The following is an 8,616-nucleotide window of genomic DNA, read 5'->3' on the forward strand; positions in this document are numbered from 1 at the left end:
AATTTGAAAGCTCCACAAAGTCTGCCTCCCTCCTATCTCACTGACTACACCTCTTTTCACTCTGCCCTTTGCAGTCTTCTTCAAGTAATCCAACCACTTTCTTTTCACATTAGCCTTCCATTTCTCAAGTACTCCAAATCCATTCGTGCCTCAGGACCTCTGTGGGTGCTATTCCCTCTGCTGGGAATGTTCTTTCTTTTTCCCTGTTTACTATACCCCATGTTGGTGTTATCTTTGCCACACTGATTCTATCTGAAATATGCTTTTCATTTATGGAAATGTACTTCATTCACTGACTCTGTGTCCCATAAAAACACAAAGCTCTATAACAGAACAGGCTTTGTTTTGTTCAACACTATACAATTCTCCCTCCATTCCCCAAGAACATCTGTTATATGGTGAATATTCAGTAATACTTGGGTGAACATAAACAAAGTTCCACCTGATGGACAAAAATGTGGAATGTGAACACTAAAAAACTACTCTGTTCCCCTGTTGTCCTGCTTCTCCACACAGTGACCCATAGCTGTCCCAACTCCAGTCCAGCTTCTACAACCTATGGAAGACCAGAGTAACTGTACACCTTTGGGGCCATTTTCAGCTTCCTTGCTTATCCTCTGGAGGCCTTATTCTCATCATCTAAAGATCTTTTCTTCCCCAATGAGATTAAAAAGTAAATCAATGCTTAAAAAAAAATCTTCAAAGTCCAACGTTAGGTGCATTGAACAAAATGAGACCATTTTCAGACTTTATCATTGGCTAGAGGTATCAGAAGGGAAAAGAGAGAATGAAGAAGAAGAGAATCTTTCCATTCAGCTATTCAGTATTTATGATAAGAAAATCTCTTAAGGTCTGGTTGCTCCTTCCCTCTCTTCCCCAATGATTCAGGAAGAGGAAAGTCCCTGGCATCAGAATATTTCATTGTGTTGGTAAAAGATAAGATAGCCATTCCTGTTTGGATGGACAACATCTCTCCCAGTAAAGAAACATGAACTTAGAGAAGACAATCAGATCCCACTGGCTCCTTACTCACAGAATTCCCACTTTTCTTAGCCTGACTATACTAAGATCAAGTTCCTGGCCAAGTCTGACAAACTACAGCTCATTCTGGGCTGAGTCTTCACCATCTGGAGAAAGAGCTCCTGCTACCCCAAAACATGAAGGGAAGTGTTTCTACAACCTGATATGAAATCATAAATACAGTTTACTGCTGAAACAGTATAGGGCCCAATACATACATTCTATTCCATACATCAAGCTCATCCCAAATTAGGCACATTTTAATCTAATACAAGGCTATTTATTATCCATCAGAGTTGAGACAGAGGTTCATTTCAATTTTGAGGAATATAGTCCTGAAAAGACTTCTCCCAGACAAGATGAAGCTGGTACTTGAAGGGTGAGAATGAAAATACATTCAGAAAGAAAAGGACTTTTAAATAAAACCCATTGGTTATACTACAATAGTCTGGATTGGCCAGACACAGCATACCAAATTAGCACATCAAAAATGTGCAAAATATAAAAATTATGTAATTGGTGAAAGTCTGAAGCTGTCAAAGGGAACAGGAGGCAAACTATGCAAAACAACCATCCAAGAAGCCCAACTTGATGGGTAATTAGGAAGATATATCGAGATCAAGGTATTTATAAATTGAGTGTGTGTGTTCATGTGCATGTGTATGCTTATGCACAAAAGCAAAGGATAAAGACATAGACAATGTATGGAATAATATGTGAAGAATGTGTGCTGTAGAGGCTGAGATGATATAAATCAGGGATATATACAGATCTTCATATGATCCATTGTAACTCAACCTGGAGCAGTCTGATAGACATAAAAATTCTTGTCTTGGGTTGTTGGTAAGATAAAATGAAACAGCATATGAGAACACACAGAAGATCATAGTGGGTGCCATATATATGCTCCATGATTCTCTCACCCTCAATAAAATATAATTCTAGAATGCATGTTAAACAGATGTCTGGTTCTCAACCCTGGATGGAACCATAATTTCCACGGAAGCTATCTGGCAGGCTAGACGATTAACCCATGATGCTTATCAGGGAAAAGCAGGAAGCATACCATTATTCATTTCTGTTCCATGATGTGAAACACAGAAATTATCTCCAACAGAAGAAAATGGTTATTAAATTCAGTCCTCTGCCACTGAGCTCCAGAATCAGAAACTTGAAAACTATAATTTCACAAAAAAAAGTATTTTAAGGGTATGTCTCCTAATGGTATTCTTCTGCCAATACGTCTATTCTCTCTGAGTCTCAAGATTTTTTATTGATTTGGGATACAATAACAAATTGAATATCTTCACTAAATCTACTTAAGTGTTATTAAAATTGCAGCCACATTTAATTGCACCACTAAATCAAGACATAGTACAATCTGGGACTGACATTCAGTGACCATGTAAAAGTAGTTTTTCAAGGAATACATTGTCAGGCAATGAATAACCACATCTCCTTTCCCACATTATAGTAAGGACAGTTTAGGAAGACAGATCAGGACAATATAAACACTTTCTAGAAAAGTTCTCATAAAGTTGCCATTATCTAAAGTGCCTCAGAGGCAGTCAGTAATATTTAAAAAAAAAAAAAAGAGGGGGCATTTTTGGAGATCTCGATTTGAAAAGCAGTCCTTAGTGAGCATAAAATGAAGCAATACAAATCGATTTACAGATGCTGAATTGCATGCTTTCAGACGGAAAATAACCTGGCACCCTGATCAGATCTTCCCAAATATTTAATATCTCCATGTAAAAAAGACAATTTCATGATCTGCAACTAGGGAAAGAAGTCTGAAGACAGAAAAGGCAAATATTCTGGATAGCATAATAGAGGAGACCATCTGAGATCTGATGGAGTTAGGCCTTCTGAAGGTCAGTGTGGACACCAGGAACAGAGAAAGAAGGGCTTCCAGCTGCTCTGCAGAGATGGTTTCCTTAGCCATCTACCTACATAGTACTGAGGTGGTCCTCTTACTGCAAATATGACTTGTGGCTTTAGAATCCGTGTGGCTTCTGAATCGTTAGCAATCATTATGTCTTTCCCATCCCCACCCCACACAATTTTCAAACATTACCTTTGAACAGCAGCCCCACCCCAGCTTGTTCTCTTCTCACTACCGGCAACCCTGCTCCGCTGAAAATACTAAAAGAAGGCGCTTTGGGTTTGTTTTTGGTTACTGGAAATGGCTTTTTATAGATTCTCTTTTAGGCCAAAATAACAGCACACAAGAAAGGGGCTGAGTCGCCAGGAGCTCCGGAGCCAACAACCGCAAAATGACAAGTTTCTTCTCCCTTATCTTGAAAATTAACGGCAGACCAAATACTGCAATTTTCTCACTGCTGCCCTTTTGCCCCAAACTACCTCTGTGCTTGTTTTGTTAGGTTTAGGTCTCTTGTGGCGGGAAGAAGGGTTTCTCAGAAAACTTTCCAAGATAAAAGACGAGAACCTTCCAGACCCATTGCCCCACCTCGCGTCCAGACCCTTTTACAAGAAAACAATAGTGAACGTGAAATCGAGCACCTTCTTTGGCTTCTCAGTGCACAATCTGGCCTGCGTTTGAATAAAGGATCCCAGTGCGAGTCCTTTTAGCTTCCCACTGCCCCTTGGTCCGGCCGCAGGGGCTATTTGTCTGTCTGATCCTCCCTGGCAGCTCCTGGACCTCCGGGCAGTCTCCTAGCTGTCGCCCCCGCACACCACGGCTGGCTCAGGGGTCCTAGAGCCCCCCGACTCCATGACGCCAGCGCCTGCAACGCGCCCCGAAGCTGGCAGGATGTGTTGAGGGGCGGACAGCGCATCGTGTCCCTCACCCCCAATCCTCAATCTCAGGGGCTCTAAAGCCCGGCCACTCAGACCCCAGGCCTCCACGACCCGGTTCCAGAAGGCAGACTTCCCGCATCACCAACCTCCTTCAGAGAAGCCAGCCAGAGTGTTACCCGCCAAGGCCCAGGCGCGACGACCGCAGAGGCGTGCGGGGACCCAGGGCCGGGCCCGCTGCTCTCCGCCTGCCTGCGCCGCTCGCTCCAGCAGACTGCTGCCTCTCCGGCGGCGCCTGCCGCATCGGGTCCCCAAGCCCTGGGCTGGCGGAAACCGGAGGAAGGTGGCGCGGGCACGATTCTTCCCCCCAGCCCTGGCGGGGGAGCTGGAGAGGGCGCAGCGCCGCCCGGAGTCGGAGGCGCCCGCCAGCCCGCGCGCTGCCCGCCGCGCCCGGGTCTGGATCCCCAGCGACTGCGCCGAGCGCCTTGGGAGCCGCAGGAAACGCCTCCTGCTCCGCGGTGGTCGCCACCAAGTTCGAGAAGAAAGGTGCAGTACAGATAGAAGCTGCGGGGCTCCCCGTTCCCGGAGGCGGCGAGGCTGGAGCGCAGCGGAGCCCCTACCTTTCCGGCGGGGCGGATAACAGCCGCGCGCCCTCTTCGGGCGTCATGTACAGGAAAATCACCGCGAAGGGAGGGCGGGCGAAAGGCGGCGGGTGGCTTCAGGACAAGGTAGGAGGACCGGCTTCCACAGCCAAGAAGACACTCCCATCCCGCCCTGGTTTGTTTGGAAAGCTGTAGGAGCGAAAGTGAGGGGCGGTCGGGTACTCCCCTTCCCCGCCGGCCTGGCTCTCCGCAGAAATAAAACAGTGAGGCTTGTCGCACCCTGCACTGTTACTTGAGGCGGGATAGGTAGTTTGGTCCCTAGCAGAAGGGGAAGTGTGTTTAGAGAGCCCCGGAATTCCCAGGCTCTGCTCTTTGGAGCTGTTATTTCAGGCAAAAGAACGAAAATGGGATGTACTTTTTTTTTTCTTTTCCCTTTTTCTTGTTAAAGTAGCCCTCCTAGGGGGAAGAGTCTATGTTAATAATGTCCTCACACTTGGACGGCTCTGAATGCTTTTTAAATTTCAGTGTTTGTCAAATAACTCATTGTCTAGCAAATGTTGAGTTCATAGCTCCAGCCTTTGGGCACTGGGCACATAATCACATGCAGTCAAGTGACCTCAAGAGAGTATTGCCACTGCACTTAGAAGATGGGGTGTAAGTCAAAGCTGACAGTGTGCTACACACTGGAACAAAGTCCTTCACCTGTCATAGCCCTTCTGGTATTTTCCTTAATTATAAAAACAGTCCTTGGAGGTAGCTCTTGTTATTTCCCCAATTTTTCTAATCAAAACACTAAAAGGACTCAGATAATTATTCTTTGCCCTTTCTACAAATTGCCTTGACATACCACACAGATTTTGTAACTTTAAACATGGCTCTTGGGACATCGCGGTAATTAAAGAGGTTTAGGGAATTTGTTCATCTGGCTGATTTTTTTTTCAGTTATATTTTGCTCTTTATTTCTTTTGAGTTTCTTATTGTCCTTCTATTGTTCATGATATTCAAAATTAAACCTGTATTCCACCTCATCCCTGCCTTCCTAGACTTTTTGAAGAAACGGGCTGAGGAGAGGGGCCTTCCACTGTTCTTAGATGTCCTCAGGTGGGCTGCAGTGGCAACTGTTCTCCCAAACTGGTTCAAATGCTGCCTCACCTGGTGGCTTGCTGTGTGACCTTAGGTAAATGACTTCCCTTCAGTATCCTTCCTTTTTGACAGTGGTGAAGTGAGACAATTTATCTATCTCAGGGTTTGTTCCTTAGGGCTGAAACACAATGATGGAAATGTTACTGGAGAAGACAACCTCTAACTCATTGACAGAAATGAAACTGAGCCAAGTGAATGTGAATGTGTACCTTGAAGAAGATTTCATTGGAAATTCAGTAGAAAGAAGAGCAGGCTACCTTCCTGAACAAAGGAAGATGTAAGCTTTTTATTGATTTGCTTGGTGGTGGGCAAAAGTCTAGTAGTTTTCCACTGACCAGGGCACTGCTTCAGAAGATGTTTCTTCTTGGATGATACTTGGACCATGAGGAAATCATAATCAACTTTTCCCAGGAACTTCTGAGTTGCTCTTGCAATTGGTACCATCATCCTGTGCAAACATCCTGGCCTTATGGCTCTGTCTGGGCCTTAAGATAGGGCTGAAGGACTTTAGATGCTTGGGCTGCTTGCTGTAGCTACTGAAAAAGCAGCAAACATGAGGTAGAAGAAAAATATACTAGCTCCAACAGTTGATCCAGACATGCAGAGCTGAGTGAATCTGACCCAAAAGTTAAGGCAGCAAAATGAAATGAAATGAAATGAAGAGAGAGATGCCAAACTTTTTCATCCTGTTCTAGTCATCAGACATCTGAAAGCCCAAGTCCAGTGAGTGTTCCTGCCAGAAGTGGCCTTCAAGTCCCTGAAAAGGAATGTAGATAACCATTAGCATTATACCCACACATCAGAAATGTTACCTATAGCAGAGCTGGTGGGAAACTAATAATGTATTGTTCAGCTATGTGGCCTCCAAAAGTTGACTAAGATCAAGTAAAGCTAAAGGGTGTGTTTACTTTTACCCCCTCAGTAACTTTCATCTTGTGCAAGCATGTGTTTCTGTGGTTTTATCAGGGTCTCATGACAGGTCTGTTTAAAGAGCACCAAGATAGAGAAACAACATGCCATGCTACTAATGTTAATAATTTATTGTACCCAGGGGTTTATTTCCTTGCCCCAGCCTTTTATTCCGTCATGGTGTTCCTTGACTGCCTCAGAAAGAATACTGGACACGATGTTTTTCACAAAAACCACCAGTTCAGGAAGTAAAATGTAGACTTTTAAAGTAATACAAAGAATTATTAGTGAACTATGGGTTGTTGCTCACCATGAGTCAGCTGCCCTGCACATATCATGTCTGTTTCTCTGACCCACCCTGGAAGTGAGAGTAATTTCCTTGTAGAAATGAAGAATTGGAGCTGTGATTCAATGCAAGCGCTGGAGACCAAAATCAGTTTTTCTTCTGGAATATTACTACTTAACGTTCTATGGCAGGGGCTTTGGATCTATGCAAAATTTTTTTTAGAAAAATTTTAAATTGAAAATATTGTATAAGCACATGGTTACAACTATGAAGATATTTGGTATTCCTGTGGAATTTGACAAAGGATTAAGTGTGTGATGGGTTTATATGTTGTTAGCCCTCTCTTTAATAGTGTTTTTGGTAGTTGTTTTGGGGCAAATGTTTTCACCCCATAAATATATTTTTACTTGGGCTTTTTGTACATTTATTCCAGTAAGGCAAGAAGGATAAGCCATGTAGATGGGGAGAATACTTGGGACATGCAAAAAAATTTCAAAGCTTCTGAGGCCACAATATTTAAGCTGTGTAAATATAGGCCTGGCCTTGTTTGCAAGGCTCATTTTTTGATTATGGATGATACAATCTTTTTGAAATAAAATACTATTTCTTGAGATGTGACCTTGCATACCTAGAAAAAGGTAGAAGCCAAATTCCCTTTACTACCTTGGCAGGTCTTTCAGCACTTACAGAATACCATCTACAGGAAGGCCCAGGAATGTAGTATTTCTTCCTCAGCTTCCTGGGGGTGACTGCCTTCCAGACTCTCATGTTCTGTTTCAAGTACAGCCTTTCCATGAAGAATGGATGGTAAGAATGTCTACTTTTTGTAGGGGAGACCTACTTGTAAGGGTATACTCTCAACAGGAAATCCTATCAGATCATAGTTAGTGAAACACAGAACTGGAGATAGCCATAATGTGACAAGAATACTTTCTTACAATACCCTCTTAGAAGTTAATCATATTTTTTAGGTTTTATTTTATTTAACATTTCTCAATGCTTGAATTAAGTTCTAAACAATATCTAGATCAAGACTGAGCTTGACTAAGCTAATCCTTTTTACACACAATCCTTTCTCCAACTCAAAGTGTTGATCCCACCAGCTGAGTCTTCCAGTCTGTTTAGATTTTTCTCTCCTGTAAGTAAACATTTAAAGAACAGGTGCCCAAGCAGTCTAATTTCTAACTTAGGGCTATGACTCTGCCTACACTGTGGAAAAACTATTATATTAACAAAAAGCACTTTCATCCTTTCAAACAGCATCATACTTCTCCACAATCAGAGAAGGAACTCAGCTATATTTTCGCATATGTAAATATTCATTGTGATGATTCTCCCAGCATTTCCATTGCACCATAAAGGAATTCAATTCTATGAATAAGTTTATTATTATTATTATTATTTTACTTCATAAATGTTGGAGTTGCTGTATTCTACCAGTCCCTGCAGGTTTTCAAAGGTCTTAGCTCAATCTCAGGGACCATATTTACTCTCCTTTCACAGGCTGGAGGATGGGAGCAAAGATAAGCACATCCCAAGCACATAAGCAAGTGGAATATCTGTATGGTGCAAGAACATTTGTGTGGTGGAAGCCATAATTAAGACAATTGACAGAAAACAATTCCAAGTTTTTAAAAATAGATTAATATGCAAAATAGATATAAATTACTATGGAGTTATAAAAAAAGTAACCCATTTTAAAATAAGACACAGACTTTAAAAAGTGATTCACAGCATTAATACAAATAGTTCACAAGCATGTGCAAAAAATCTCAATGTCCTTTTATAATAACACCATTGAGTAAAAGTAAACAATAATTAGAAACAAGATTGTCAAAAACTGAAAACATTAATGAAGACCAATTTTGTTAAAAGGTGTAAGGGAACTATATATGGAAG

General features: G+C 42.4%; 1 protein-coding gene across 7 annotated transcripts in view; it reads right to left on the minus strand.

Annotated features, from left to right (window-relative positions):
- Nucleotides 1-4,655, minus strand: part of St3gal6 (ST3 beta-galactoside alpha-2,3-sialyltransferase 6) — a 55,119-nt gene extending 50,464 nt beyond the window's left edge. For 4 of the 7 annotated variants that reach the window (XM_013362761.4, XM_005335068.5, XM_021733091.3 and 1 more), the window contains exon 1: nucleotides 3,927-4,066. The gene's annotated coding sequence lies outside the window, so the exon portion shown is untranslated. Of the gene's footprint in view, nucleotides 1-3,926; nucleotides 4,068-4,397 lie in introns of those variants that run through there. The other 3 variants (XM_013362760.4, XM_040270488.2, XM_013362759.4) reach the window with 2 other exon arrangements.
- Between the last annotated feature and the right edge of the window lie 3,961 nt (nucleotides 4,656-8,616).

This window comes from Ictidomys tridecemlineatus, chromosome 3 (assembly GCF_052094955.1).
Source record: "Ictidomys tridecemlineatus isolate mIctTri1 chromosome 3, mIctTri1.hap1, whole genome shotgun sequence".
NCBI lineage: Eukaryota > Metazoa > Chordata > Mammalia > Rodentia > Sciuridae > Ictidomys > Ictidomys tridecemlineatus.